The following is a 14,459-nucleotide window of genomic DNA, read 5'->3' on the forward strand; positions in this document are numbered from 1 at the left end:
AGTGGGAGGCCTCTATCAGATTGGTTATAAGAGCCGAATTAGTGATTGCATTACCTTTGGTGGTAAGTAGGCCTCACTCCTTCCATATTGCAGCATGGGATAATAGAATATGGAAGACATATTTTGAGTCAGTATAAAGGGTGAGGGATTTGCCTTGAGCTAGAGGGCAGGCACGAGTGGCTGCTATGAGTTCATCCTGCTGGTTGGTAGTTCCTGAAGGCAGAGCTTTGGCCTCTATAATCTCAGTGGCTGAAACTACAGCGTATCCAGAGTAATGAGTGCCGTTCTGTCTAAAGGAACTGCCGTCAGTGAACCAGATAAGGTCAGGCTTGGTGAGTGGTCCCTCAGAAATGGAAGGATGACAGGGGAGGAAATCATCTAAGGTTTCCAAGCAATTATGAGTTGGCATGTCAGACGTGGGAGTCGTTGGGAGCAGTGAGGCAGGGTTCAGTGCAGAGCAGGGGAGGAATGTAATATTAGGGTTTTCCAGAAAAGAAGTGAGGAGTGACAGAACTCTGGATGGAGGAAGGGTTTGAAGGCCCTTATAAGCTAAAAGATCCTTTAAGTGATGTGGGGAGTGGATAGTTAAAGGGGCCCCAAAAGTCAGCTTAGAGGCTTCTTTGTGTAAAATTTGTCCAGCAGCCAGAGCTCTTAAGCAAGGGGCCCACCCACGGATGGTAGGGTCTAGTTGCTTGGACAAATATGCCACAGGTGCAAATGTAGGCCCATAGTTTTGACCTAAGGCCCCAAGTGCTTGCCCCCTTTTTTCATGGACATATAGATGAAATGGTCTTGAAAGATCAGGAAGGTGAAGGGCAGGTGCCTTTAAGAGGAGTTGCTGAAGCCTGCGGAAGTGGTAGTTGGGGGAGGAGGCAAGAGATTCACTAGGGGGTCCCTTTGCTAGGTCATACAGGGGTTTGGCTAGAAGAGAATAATTTGGGATCCAGGCCCTAAAATAACCTGCTAGTCCTAGGAATGATAGTATTTCGGCTTTCATATGGAGCACTGGAAGATTAGAGAGGAGTTGCCTCCTATCCAGTGTTATTTCCTTTTTCCCGGGTGTAAGGCGAAAGCCAAGATAGGTGACAGAAGACTGGGAAACCTGGGCCTTGTGGGGAGACACCATATATCCCTTGTCTGCTAGGAAATTAAGAAGCTGGGCGGTGTGGGATTGAGAGTGTTCCCAAGAGGGACTACATAGAAGAAGGTCATCGACATATTGAAGGAGAGTAGAGTCAGGACAGGTGGGGTGAAAGGATGTGAGGTCCTGGGCAAGAACTTGGCCAAAGAGATGGGGGCTATCCCTGAATCCCTGTGGGAGGACAGTCCAGGTAAGCTGATGTGAATGGCAGGTGTGAGGGTCAGTCCACGTAAAAGCAAAGATATCCTGAGATTTTGAGGACAAGGGAATAGAAAAGAATGCATCTTTCAAATCTAGGACAGAGAAGTGGGTAGTAGTGGCAGGGATCTGAGAGAGGAGGGTGTAAGGGTTGGGCACTAGCGGGTGGATAGGGACCACAGAGGAGTTGACAAGGCGAAGGTCTTGAACCAGCCTGTACGACCCATTAGGTTTCTTAACTGCCAGAATAGGGGTGTTGAAAGGAGAGTGTGTAGGCCTAAGATATCCCTTTCGTAATAAATCTTGGATGATGGGTTCTAATACAAGGAGGGCTGTGGTTGTGAGTGGATATTGTGGTTGACTAATATATCTTGAAGGGTCCCGTAAGACAATATGAATAGGACTGCATTTAGCTATAGAGGGTGTAGTTGTGTCCCAAACCTCAGGGTTAACTGGTTTAGATAGTTGTGGAAGAGTGTGTGAAGGAGGTGTATCTGCCCCTAGGATCATCATGAGGAAATGAGAGGCAGGAGAGATGTGGGGTGATATGTGAATGGTGACTTTCAATAGTGAGAGTATGTCCCTTCCCAGAAGGGGAGTGGGGCAATGGCTCATAACGAGAAAGGAGTGTGTGAAGGACAAAAGGGATCCCTGCATATAACATGATAAAGGAGGGGTTTTTCGAGGGAAAATCTGTTTACCTCCTACCCCGACAATAGGAGTTTTTGAGGGTGTGGTAGGACCCCAATACTTCCTCAAGACCAAAAAAGTGGCACCAGTATCTAAGAGGAAGGTAATGAAGTGTCCATCCACCAGGAAGGTGACCCTAGGCTCTTGCTTCTTGATGGTAATAGTCGGGAGGGAAGGCCCAGGGCTCCGTCAATCCTCCTCTGCCAAGCCCAGGAGAGGCTGGGGTTGCCGGGCGGCTGACCAACCTCCCTTCCGGGTTGTTGGGCAGTCCACCCCCCAGTGTCCCCTTTGGTGGCACTTTGGGCAGGGGGTGGAGGGTGTCCTTGGCGAAGGACAATCCTTGGCCCAATGTCCCTCCTTACCACATTTGAAGCAAGCTCCAGGGGGTGTCTTATTAGGACGGTGTGGTGATGACCTTCTCTGAATGACCTGGGCCAACATTTGGAACTTGGCATTTTCAGCCCTCTGCCTACGGCGTTCGCTTTCATCCTCTCTACCATGAAAAACCTTGAAAGCGACAGCGAGGATTTCGGTCTGAGGAGTAGCAGGGCCCTGTTCAAGCGTTTTAAGCTTGGCTTTAATGTCAGGGTAGCTTTGGGCCAGAAAATATGTCATTAAGACATGACGGCCATCAGGGGTTTCTGGGTCGAGGTTTGTGTACTGTTGAAGGGCCTTGGTTAGTCTATCCAAGAATTCTGAAGGTGTTTCTTCCTTTCTTTGAATGACCTCCTGCACCTTTTGAAAGTTAACAGCCTTGCGGGTGGCCTTTTTCAGGCCCGCCAAGAGGCAGGATGTAAAAAGGTCATGAGACCGCAAGCCTTCAGGGGTGTTATAATCCCATAGGGGATCCTGCTCTGGGACAGCATGAGGGCCCGTGGGGTGGTTGGGATTGGTCCTATGATTTTCATCAGCATGGGCTTGGGCTAGCTCCCAGACCCGTCGCCTTTCCTCGGGGAGAAGTGTATTGGCCAAGAGCATGTAGATGTCATGATGAGTGAGGCTATATGCCTGCAGGACCCATTGAAACTCCCGAATGTACGTGGTGGGGTCAGTGGTGAATGAGCCTAGCTTTCTTTCTAGCTGAGTAATGTCCGACATGGAGAAGGGCACGTGGACTCTGATGACACCCTTGGGACCAGCTACCTCACGAAGGGGTGCGATTGTCTTGGGGGTGGGAAGGAGTCCCTTAGACCTGGTAACAGGAGGACTGAAAGAGGCAGGCGGCAGACAGGAAGGAGAGGGAGGGGAAGGGGATGTCTCTGCGGAGGAGGAGGTGGAGCAGGCAGAAGAGGGCGAAGGGGAGGGGGATAAAACGGAAGGCTGAGGATCCGTGGAACCAGGTGGAGGAAGAGGAGGGTATAGCGGGAGACAAGGAGCAGATGGGGCTGGAGGATAAGGTGGGGGTTCATCTGCTGGGTCAAATGAGGAAGAATCTGCGAAGTCAGGAGTAGAAGTAGGGGAAGGGAGGGGTTTGCAAGCAAGGAGGACTTGAGAAGGAGAGCAGGAGGAGCAGAGAGCAGGGTGCTGTGCGAGAAGGCTAAAACCTTCAACGCATGGAATCTCCCTCCACTTTTTCAGATGCTGGCAGTAGTTAAAAAGGTCTCGAAGTAGGTTTGAATCTAAGGAGCCTTCTGGAGGCCAGTGATTGCCATTATCCAGTGGATATGTAGGCCAATCTTGGGTACAGAATTTGATTAAAAGTTTGGGCTTGATGTCTGGTGTGAGGGAGAGTGTGGCCAGATTTTTTATTAAACATTTGAGAGGTGAGGCTTCAGGCATAGATGAAGAGGTGTCCATAGTCACAGGGAGAGATGGAAGAGAGAAAGAGAGAAAGATAGAATAAGCGTAAGCGAGAGAGACAAAGGGAAAACCCGGGCTGGAACGGCTTCCAGGAAGCCCAGGGTGAACGGCGGTCAGGTGGGCGTCCCCAAAATGACCAGCCATCACCAGGAACTGCAGAGGGCACTACCTGGTCGTCACCAGTGAAGTGCGATCTGTGAGACCCAATGGGATCGGAGCCACGGGCAACCTGACATCAGGAAAGTTTTCGACCGCAGCGGAAAAAGTCAGTAATGAAAACAGAACTCCGGTTTCGGCGGAACGCAGTTCCAGGCCGGGAGTTCAGTTTTCCCTGAGTAGAAAGGCCAGACACAGTAACCTGGCAGAAACAGCAGCGGCAGCGGAGGAGGAAAAAAACACAGAACCTCTCGTGTAAACTCAGAAGCCTCACGCCCCAAAGGGCAACGGATCACCAGAGGGTCCACTGCGACCAGTAAAGGTCTTAGTGGTGTGAATTCCCTCCCCCCAACAGGCATCTGGAGTGTGCCGGACGATCACGGTCACAGTACCAGCTGTAGCCCGAAGGGAGTTGGCGAGCCAGGGTCAGGAGAACCTTACCTACGGTCGAATCAGTGGTGAGTGCAGAGAAGCCGCATCTGAAAACAGCAGAGCTGGGCGGAGAGTCTTCGGCGGGGCAGGGGACGGGGCTCTTGTTGGAAAGAGCTCACCCGGATCCTCACACGGGGCACCAGAATGAAAGAATTCCCCACTCAAAGACACTTCGCCGGGAGAATTCCAATTTTATTGTAAAAAGCTGTGTGCTTATATAGAACTAAGGGGAGATGGTAGGGCTTAGATAAATGGCAGCCCACCCGTTTATTGGCAAGTTCTTCCAGATATCAGCTCCCGCGCCCAGGAATTAGTTCTCATTGGGGCTAAGGTTCCCCGCCAGCGAGGTTTGAAATTGGCGCCGGCAGGAGAGTTCACAAGGGCGGGAACTTTTCGCGCCACTGCAGAGAAGAAGAAGGTAGGAAGAAGAAGTCCTTAGGCGCCATGTTGGGGTTTTTTCTCTGGGGTACGGCTGCCATTTATACTTTTTCCCAACACCTATAATTTACTACAATTTTAACATTCAGTTATGATTATGGACAAGAGAAATATTCTAAAAGTTAAACTGAATAATTTTTCACAAAATATGCTTTACCTTCTATGAAGTATGAGTCTTCTTGTACAAATTTTTAAAATAAATTGACTAATAAAAAATCACCTTAAAGAATTTATTTTACACATTATTAACTTCTAAATGTTTCTTCAAAAATTTTTAATAATTATTTTAATACTTTGAAAATTTTCACCAGTTAGGTATACTTTAGTAATTTATTTCAGTTGGTTTCCATTAAACACCTATTTAAGATGAAAATATCTATATAATAACTTGTGCTTGTAACACATTTTTCCCAGTGGGAAGTAAACACACTTACATATAAATAAAAAATATCACAGAAATGAGAGGAATTACTCTAGCTTACTGAATATTTTGGTTAAAACAAATTTGCCGTTTATACTATATACAGTAGTTAAGATCAATAAGTACATTACTTGCCAAAGTTAAAATAATAATTTTTATGTATCAGTAATGTATGATCATAGTATTTAACTCCTAAAAGTGATGAAAATATGGTATATAATGAAATTTCCAGAAAATCTCTGAAAACTTTTGGTGATTTTAATGTTGAATATATCAGATTGATTGAATGAGTCTATTGATTATGGAAAAACTGGGACTATGATGTCACTTGAATGGTAACATCACTGCCTGAAAGTTTACTAAGACTTACTATCTTTGTCATCTGTATAAAGGAGAGGGGGAGAAAAAAGAACCTAACTTAATAAGATATTTGAAATAAGACAAATTCAGTTAGAAAATTATATAACACTCATGAACTCTCTAATATTTTAAAATATATTACTAAAAAAGCTCATGTTTACAATGTTACAGTGTTCTAAGCAGTATGCTATCCAAGGGGCATAAAAATTCCAACAGTGTGTAAAAAGAAAAGTGGACCAAAAAGGGAAATTTTTAAATTAATAATTAGATGTTATGGTTTAGATTTTAAATGACTCCCAAAGGCCCATAAGCTGAATGTTTGGTTGCAGGCCTCTGGCACTCCAGGGAGATGGTGGAACCATTAGGAGAAAAGAGAATGAATGGAATGTAAATTGACTGTGTATGTAAAATTGATAGGACTTGCTATTGATGGAATATGAGTTTCAAAGAAAAAGAAAGCTTTTCTCAAACTCAAGATGTTGAGTTTGGGGATATAATACAAAATTCAAAAGCTAATAGTTGTGTGGAACCTCAGGCACTTATTAAACTTCTCTAAATGTCATTGTCGTCACTAGTTAAATTAAGATATTTGGGAGACTTCTATCACCTTTGAAACCCCAATTACTTCAGGCTTCCATTTCCCAATCATTTCATAGTTCCATTTATGTATATGATGGATAAGGTGGAATTCTGACTTATTTCTTTTAAAATAAAGCAGAGAATGCTTATCTGCCAAACCCCAACAAAAATCTCTGGGCACTGACTCTATAAAAAGATAATTAGAATGAGCTAATGAGATATAGGTAGTATTTCATATTTATTGTGAAAACTCATTGTTGGAGGTAATAAACACATGTCCTTGAAATATAACTTTTGGATTTTTGTGCTTGATTTCTTCCATTTTTCCCCATGCACCTTTATTCCTCTTCGTTTTTTGCTTTGCTTCTTTTCATTGCAAGTATCCATGGTCATAAACATGAATGCATTTTGATTCCACTGAGTTCCCTTAGTGTAGGACATGACTTGCTGCCCGCTTCCCAGTTTTGGGGCAGTACTGTGGCTGAGAAGGCACCTGGCGATCAACCAGGAGGCGGTGCTGTGTGTGGTGATGGAAAAAACAGATCACCTCCAGGATACGTCCAGGACTCTTCCACCCTCTTGGACATCTCGTGCCTTCCCTTATAGACTATGGGATGGGTGTACACGTGAACTCACTCCACCTTTCTGACCTTTATTCTGATTGGCTCCTGTAGAGTATATAAGTTGTGTGTATTTCCTCAATAAATGAGATCCTGCTTTGACTCCTCTCCCTGGTGTGTCTGATTGTCCTCCAGTGAGGGAGGGCTAGTGTGGACTGCCAGCCGACCTTTACATTTCTTGGCTTGTCCTGATCAGGGTGTGCTTTCCCCGCTTCTCCTGCTGCTGAGGAGGAGACAGGGGGCTAAAAACCCTGACAATTAGTAAATTAGCAAATGTGATATATATCTTGGGGACTGCTGCCATAATGAAATTTAGATTCAGGGAGTTTATTTTCCCTCCCCATTTTATCTGATTCTAAAGATCTTTAAGATATTAAGAATTCATTGTCAATTAAGGGAATACAAAACATTACTGAGCAGAGTAATGTTAATAATATTTTGAATTAGAACAAAATTCTTAATTGAAACAAGATCATGAACATACATTATTTTTAGTAACCTTTTATTTGGAGTTGTAGCCACAGCATAAAGAATCAAATCAATTTAATTTAAAATCAGAAAGCAAAGACTCACTCTTTTCACTCCTCCAGAGTACCAAAGCATATTTAAGAGAAAAATACCAATGCTAGTTACTTTCTAACATAAACTTTAAGTTTAGAGAAAACAGAGACATGCATTTTCTCTGTCCATTTTTCCTTATTTTGTGAAAGAATTCTAATGAAAAAGAATAGAAAGGAGTACACAAGGCATTCTTCATCTCACACTAGTGAAATAGTGGTTTTTTTACTCTATTAAAGTTCTGTTTTCTCTAAAATCTATTTTCTCTAAAGTCCTTCATTCACATGTATTGTAAGCCTGGGTAACACCTTTTTTGTAACCCATTTGTACATGAACTCCAATCTCTGTAGCTATGGTGATCCTGAGAAACAAAGTTTTTATGCACAAGACCAAATGACAAGAGACACCCAAAGTACATCAGTTCTCATTAAATGTGCTAGTTGTATCATACACCTGCGTTCTGGATATCTGTGTGTTGAAGAAGGGAATATAGGTGTGAAAGGAAAGGATAAAGTTATCCGTGGAGAAGGAAGCTCAGTAAAATGTGGATAAATTGAACCAAAAGAGAAAAAGAAACTTCTATTTTGGAATTCATCCTTAAAAGACAAAGATAGCCAATGATAATTAAATACTCATGGTCTACAACATAAATTAAAACTCGTTGACAGTTTAGTATTTATCTTTCATTGTTATTTACACAATGCTTTATTAAATGCTTATTTAGCAACTACATTTGCTACATAGCAAGAGTACACTGTTAAGTAAAATATAATTATCTTAAGTAGGTATTAACATTAAGGAATTACCATGTATCATTTCAATACAGATTATTTCACTGTGAGTAAATCTGTCATATAAAAGTGTTCTCCTTTTTCTGATGCGTTTTGATGGAGAAAGGAATTAAGAATCTATTTTTATTTTGCTTTTGCTATGCTGAAGAGCATTTAAAGAAGATTTCTTTCATAAAAAATATGAAACAAAGATAAATGATATGAGTTTGTTGTTAAGATGACTTTGATTCTAAAGTTATTAACTAAATATTGGATTTTGTTCAAAAATTAAGACATAATACCAAGCCCTTGGATTAGAAGTGTTTGCAATCATTCATTATTCCATAATTGAGGTCATTGGGCTTGCAAAAATGTTCTATGTCAAAATTAATTCAGCAATGCAATGTCTAAAATCCTTTAATTATGCATTAGCAAGTTTGAATTAAAGTCTGAGAATTGATTTAAAATTCTTACTTTCCATTTCATTTCAATGCATTAATGCTGTATAAGACAAATTATGTATTTTCAAATGTATATTCCCTATGTTGAAGAGCCTTATGAGTCATATATAAATATATGTAAAGCTAAGCATTACACAATTTACACCACTGCATAAAAATTGGCTAAAATTTGAGAATAATTGAAGTTAAACTCTGATAAAAAAGTTATGACAATATCTACTCTGAGCTTCTATACTTTTATACTATATTATGTTTTTTGTCATCATTTGACTAATCTTTCAAAATTTATAAAGTATATGAATGTTATAGACCATTTGCTTTGCTCTTAATTATATTATTTGTAATGTTTTTAACAACTATGAACTAGGGTTAATGTGCTACTAGATCATTGGAAAAATATTATTGTACTTTTAGGTAATTATTAAGTAATTTATTCTTCCTCATTCCTCATTAGTTAATATTTCAATTCAGACATGATTATGCAGTTTTAGATTACTGTTCTATTTAAACATTATTTTGACTACAAGCTAACATGTTGCATTGATGAAAAACATGGCTACAGTTCTCTAATCTTACCTGTTTACATCACTTACGATGTGAATAAAATCTATCCATCAACAGTTGGCCTATAGCACAAGAGTTAAAATCAAGAATCAACAAATGGAATGTATTCAAACTAAAAAGATTTATCTCAGCAAGAGAAATAATATGTGTTCCCCTACATCCTGGGAACAAATTTTTACCCTTCACACACACAAAAACATCTAAGATGTGAAGATATTCTAGTTCCAATTTTAGTCCTCAAGAGTCTTAATACCCTTCCATTCTTTATTAAAAGTACTGTGAGAACCTTCCTTTACTAGCCTGTCACAAGAAAGGGGGGAACAAGGTGGATCAGGAGATGACCTGTTTGACTAAGGCCACCCTAGAGCACTCAGCCTCACAGCAACGCCGAGCAGCCACAAAGCTTAAAAGCTAGATTAACATAATTGAGTCCTGCTCTGGGAGTCTTATAAGTCTGGCACACTATTGAGAAATAATAAATATTCTTATTTGAAACCACTAAGATTTGTGTAATTGGGCTAGGGTAGTAGCTCAGTGGTGGAGCACTTGCCTAGCATGTGCGAGGCCCTGGATTCAATCCTCAGTACCACATAAAAATAAATAAATAATATAAAGGTCTTATGTCCACCTACAACTATAAAGTAAATATTAAAAAATAAAAAAGATTTGTGTAATTGATTATAGTGTAATAGTTAACTCATATGACCAGGACAACTATGTTTATATAGACAATACATGGGAATAAATTGGCAAAATCAGTTTGAAAATGGGTTGAAGTCTTAATGTAAGTTTTTGTTGACATGTTTGTTTTCTAGCTTTTTATTTATTTATTTTTTCCCCAGGGCTAAGGACTGAATCCAGCGCCTTGAGTGTGCTAGGCAAGCACTCTGCCAAGGAGCTAAATCCCCAACCCCAACCCCAACATGTTTGTTTTCATACTAAGAAAGTGCAGGTTATATTTCTATTAGAACTTGGGGTTTTCTTCTTTAAAGAGGAAAATCTTCTATAGATAACTGACTACATTAAAAGTGATGTGAGTTGAAATTTTAAAGGCAATAAATGAATGTACAAATTCAAGAAAAGAGTTTAAAGCAAAGTGATAATATACTGTTGCAAAAATAATTAATGAAGTAAAAAAATAAGTGGCAGAAATATCCAGAATGAAGAAAAGAAGGTTGAGTTTTTGGAAATAGAATTAAAAGAACAAATTTATGCTGCCTAGGGTACCAGAGGAGAATCAGGGTCAGTTTTTGAAGAAATACTTTTACAAATTTTATGAAATTGAGGAAAGACATGACGCTAAGATTTACAAGCCAGAATAAATCTTAAGCAGTATAGTCAGAATACAAAGATTCTGATACACACCCGTATAATCTTTTTAAAAGTAAAATACCAAAGAGTAAAATACACACAAAACAATTTCAAATAAAAAATGAACAATCATTTTAGCAGTAATTGACTTTATAATGAAGAAACTGGTGATTAACCTATATAATTTCCTAATGAAAATATAAATGCAATCTTGGATTAAAACACATTTGTACTTGATTCAAAAATTGATATTCTTACACTTTATTTATCACCCCACATTATATATTCCCAGTTTCCATGGATGAGAGGACATTAATTGCTTTCTTATGAGCACTTACCCTAAATAAGTGACAAATTTACCTTTAGTGTTTTCATATTCTTTTGGTTGTGTCTATCTGGAAAGTGTATTTGGTACAGGCACTGAATACTATTTAACGGCTATATACAATGAGTTATCTGGAAAATGTTATATGTAATTCAATCTAAAATGCTTCAACAAGATATATTATCATCATGATTACAATTATCATCATCATTATCAAAATAGATTTTTTTAGATCTGTGTGAACATGATGTATATTGCCAGCATTATGAAATGTGGATTAGACTGGCCTGATTAAGATTCTGTCTTCTCTTCATGGAATGTGAAGAGATGTTTATTTCCTCATCGAAAACATAGGAGTGGTAAAGTATGATTTCCTCTTTTTAAAATTTTTGTTAAATTAAATATTGTCAACAAACCAAATATTTTAGTATATATCTCAGGATAAACACATAACTTTTTAAAATTAATATTTCAATCTAAAATTCTATCTTGTGTATAAAGTAATAAAACAATTTTGATAATTCATGAAGTCTTTTAAATTATGAAAAAATGAATATAAATTTATTTTTATAAAGGAGAAAAAATCCATATTTTGAAAATATAAAGATTATAGAAAAAAAATCTTTACTTATATTTTCCTCCAAAAAACTTCAGTAAATACTAAACGATTTATCAATTTTTGGTCGAATTTAGGGAATTTTCATAAAGAATATATGTCAGGATGAATAATATTACTTGATTCCTCTTTATATATTATTCTGTAGATATTAAATGTATTAAATTTTCAGATTTATGTGCATATCTTGTAGCAAAATATGACACTCATATCTAATGAACTCTCAGAAGAGATCAATGTGCTTTGGAAATATATAAAGATATGACCATTGAAGACAAATTTAAAAGAGCTTAAAAAGGAAGTGGACTAAAGCACATAAACTTTATCTCCTCATAAAACATATAGTATGTAAATTATACTGAGTTCAACATTTAAAAATTAACACACAAGACATGAACCGATAATAGACAAAGTCACCATTTATCCATATTTATTTGATGATACTTTACTGAGGCAATGACTTACTATTTAATGGAAAACAATGTTACTTTCAAATGGCATTGCATCACCTTATCAAAATTTGTGGCCTTATTGAAAGGAGAGACTTTATTTTATCCAACTTTTGTCCCTAGGCATAGTCACTCTGCATGTTCTTTAGTTAGTAATCTAAATTCAAGAAGATCATGATAATTTTTATGAAACTCTCTTGATAAGGGTTCTAAATCAGGGAGAAATAGTTAAGACTTTATTATAGAAAATAGACATAGAAAAAGTCTTAGATTTCAGCATGATTTCTCACTACTTGATACAAATAAAACAAGCATGTCTGCAGAGGTATCTGTTTTTATTGCCCTAGTGAACGGAGAAGTCAAACTCAAAAAGAATTCTTCCCTCCGGACTGTATCCAATAGTGACAGACAAATCTTTTACACGTGTGTGTGTGTGTGTGTGTGTGTGTGTGTGTGTGTGTGAACTTTATAAACATAAAGTTCAGATAACTCCTGTTTATTCATTCACACTTAATAAACCAAAATTTAATTGCATCCTTATTAAAATGAGAACAAATTCCCTGAAGCTTTTACTTTTCACCCTCTTCACTCTTCAATATCTTTACTTCCATTTAGATTTTTGGATAAAGTTTAGCTTCAGCCAATTTAAAGTGTAGTGTTAAAAAAATTTCTTCCAGTACATTAACACAGAAGTAGATTTGCAAACATTCAGTATACTGCAATAGTTTTCTAGCTGCTGGGCATAGGTACTACCAGCAAATTTACTTTCCAAAATATAATGCTTGATAAATTTTCTTATCATCATAATGGCAATTTATTTTTTTCTGAACTTGTGATAACCAATTGTATTTTACTTTGAATAAAACTTTTTTTGCAGCCTCAGTAAGGAAGAGGAATATATGAATGCAATTGCATTAAGGAATCAAACTGGCAATTTTTTATTCATCCACCAGACACACCACAAATACACACACGCATATACACATACACACACACACACACACACACACACACACATATATATATATAGTGCATTCCTACTATGTGCTTGAATATTTTATGTTTTAGCTTCTTGAGCTACAACCAAACCTTCATAACCCTTGCTTACCTAGAGGTTTATAGGACTTATCCAGGGTAAACACATTATTCAGTGTGAGAGACAGGGAAAGCACTGCTTGTTGTTTGTTTGTTTGTTTGTTTGTTTGTTCTTTTCTTTCTAATGATTATGGAAGGTTGTCAGAGTGTTCTAAGCAAAGGAGGAACATGAGATGGTTTATATTCTTAAACATGCCTTTCAGGTCTTTCATGGCAGAAGTGGAAATGAAGAGAACAACAAAGAGGCTACTTACGATACCACAAAGGTATCAGATGATAATGTACATTAGGATAGTGTCCACAAGGTTGGTGGGGTGGTAATACAAAATGGTCAGACTTAGTATTCATTAATGTATTAATGTATTCAATAATCACGTTGCTAAATATTACTCAATGGTAATACTTATAAATGGAATAATAAAAATGTTCATATTAATTATAAATTAATATACATAGATGTGGTAAATCATCACAACATATAATAATCTTCATTTGCATTTTGTTTCAAATTATTTTATTTTATTTTTTCTTGTGTTTTTATCTGCTTGATAAATTAAACATAGGAGATTTCTGTGCATTTTTAGAATAAATTCATAACTCTCTAATCAGTAAATAAATGGAAAATGAAAACAAATTTTCTATGATTGTTAAAACTACATAACCTCCTTATCTGTCTCATATGTTTAAATAAATGATTCACAACAAATACAATGCAAAAATACTTTAGCATAATTACCTTAATATTACCTTAGCCTTATTACAAAATAAGCCTTATTAACAAAACCTTTTATATGAATTAACTATCATTGATATGGATCCTAATTGCTTGCCTATAAGATATTTGTCTAAATATAAAAACTTAAGTTCACTTGCTTTTTATGGATCATCTATACCAAAAAGTTAGTTATAACATCAGAAAAAGCACAAAGGGAAAAAGTGAATTGTGCTTTTCCAAAAAGGTAGAGAAATTTGCATTTTAATAATAAATATTTGATAAATCACACATTTCTCTTTTAATTCATAGCTATATTCTTGGAGATTTGGGGCTCCAATTAATGATTAAAAATTCTTAATTATACATTGAATGGAGAATAGAGAGAAAATTTGCAATCAGAATTGAATTATTCTCTGATGTAGTTCATCCTATAGATTCTAAGAATAATATATTAAAGTATATTTACTGATATTTTGTTGAAAAATTCACTTTAATTAATAAATCATGGTTATGTATCACCACAGATAATAGGAAAACTTTTTTCTGGTATTACAAATAAATTTCTAAAACTGTTTATGATAAATCAAAATATGTGAAAACTGATGTTCAAAGGTATATTGAGGGACAGATGTGTATAAAATATTTCAGAAAAAAAAGAGTAATGTGAAATTGTAAGAGAAATGCAAAATGTAATCACTAGTTATTCCTCCAGGAATAATGCACTTCAAGTAAATTTAATGCAGTAATGGTAACACCCTAT

Source organism: Spermophilus citellus (genome assembly GCF_964194105.1).
Source record: "Spermophilus citellus genome assembly, chromosome: 1".
NCBI classification, from domain to species: domain Eukaryota; kingdom Metazoa; phylum Chordata; class Mammalia; order Rodentia; family Sciuridae; genus Spermophilus; species Spermophilus citellus.